The following is a 1,566-nucleotide window of genomic DNA, read 5'->3' as shown; positions in this document are numbered from 1 at the left end:
ATTTATTGAACAGGGAATCCTTTCCCCATTGCTTGTTTTTGTCTGGTTTGTCAAAATCAGATGGTTGTAGATATGTTGTGTTGCCTCCGAGACCTCTGTTCTGTTCCATTGGTCTATATCTCTGTTTTGGTACCAGTACCATGCTGTTTTGATTACTGTAGCCTTGTAGTATAGTTGGAAGTCCGGTAGTGTGATGCCCCCTGCTTTGTCCTTTTTGCTTAGAATTGACTTGGCTATGTGGTCTCTCTTTAGGTTCCATATGAAGTTTAAGGTGGTTTTTTCCAGTTCGGCAAAGAAGCTCATTGGTAGCTTGATGGGGATAGCATTGAATCTGTAAATTACTTGGGCAGTATGGCCATTTTCATGATATTCGTTCTTCCTAACCATGAACATGGAATGTTTCTCCATCTGTTTGTATCCTCTCTTATTTCGTTGAGCAGTGGCTTGTAGTTCTCCTTGAAGAGATCTTTTATGTTCCTTGTTAGTTGTATTCCTAGGTATTTTATTCTCTTTGTGGCAATTGTGAATGGAAGTTTGTTCTTGATTTAGCTCTCTTTAAGTCTGTTATTGGTGTATAGGAATGCGTGTGATTTTTGCACATTGATTTTGTATCCTGAGACTTTGCTGAACTTGCTTATCAGTTTCAGGAGGTTTGGGGCTGAGACGGTGAGGTCTTCTAGATATACAATCATATCGTCTGCAAATAGAGACAGTTTGACTTCCTCCTTTCCTATTTGAATACCCTTTATTTCTTTTTCTTGCCTGATTGCTCTGGCTAGAACTTCTAATACTATATTAAATAGCAGTGGTGAGAGGGGGCATCCTTGTCTGGTGCCACATTTCAAGGGGAATGCTTCCAGTTTTTGCCCATTCAGTGTGATATTGGCTGTTGGTTTGCCGTAAATATCTTTTATTATTTTGAGATACGTTCCATCAATACCAAGCTTATTGAGGGTTTTTAGCATAAAGGGCTGTTGAATTTTGTCAAAGGCCTTCTCTGCATCAATTGAGATAATCATGTGGTTTTTGTCTTTGGTTCTGTTTATGTGGTGAATTACATTTATAGACTTGCGTATGTTGAACCAGCCTTGCATTCTCAGGATGAAGCCTACTTGATCATGGTGGATAAGATTTTGATGTGCTGTTGCAATTGACTTGTCAGTATTTTATTGAAGATTTTTGCATCTATGGTCATCATGGATATTGGCCTGAAGTTTTCTTTTCTTGTTCAGTTTCTGCTGGATTTTGGAATCAGGATGATGTTGGTCTCATAAAATGATTTGAGAAGAATTCCCTCTTTTTGTATTGTTTGGAATAGTTTCAGAAGGAATGGTACCAGCTCCTCTTTGTATGTCTGGTTGAATACAGCTGTGAACCCATCTGGACCTGGGCTTTTTTTGGATGGTAAGTTCTTAATTGCTGCCTCCACGTCAGACCTTGTTGTGGGTCTGTTCAGGGCTTCAGCTTCTTCCTGGTTTAGGCTTGGGAGGAGGCAAGTGTCCAGGAATTTATCCATTTCTTCCAGGTTTATTAGTTTGTATGCATAGAGTTGTTTGTAATAATCTC

Source organism: Cebus imitator, unplaced genomic scaffold (genome assembly GCF_001604975.1).
Source record: "Cebus imitator isolate Cc_AM_T3 unplaced genomic scaffold, Cebus_imitator-1.0 Scaffold117, whole genome shotgun sequence".
Classification (NCBI taxonomy): domain Eukaryota; kingdom Metazoa; phylum Chordata; class Mammalia; order Primates; family Cebidae; genus Cebus; species Cebus imitator.
Note: the sequence above shows the minus strand (reverse complement) of the source record.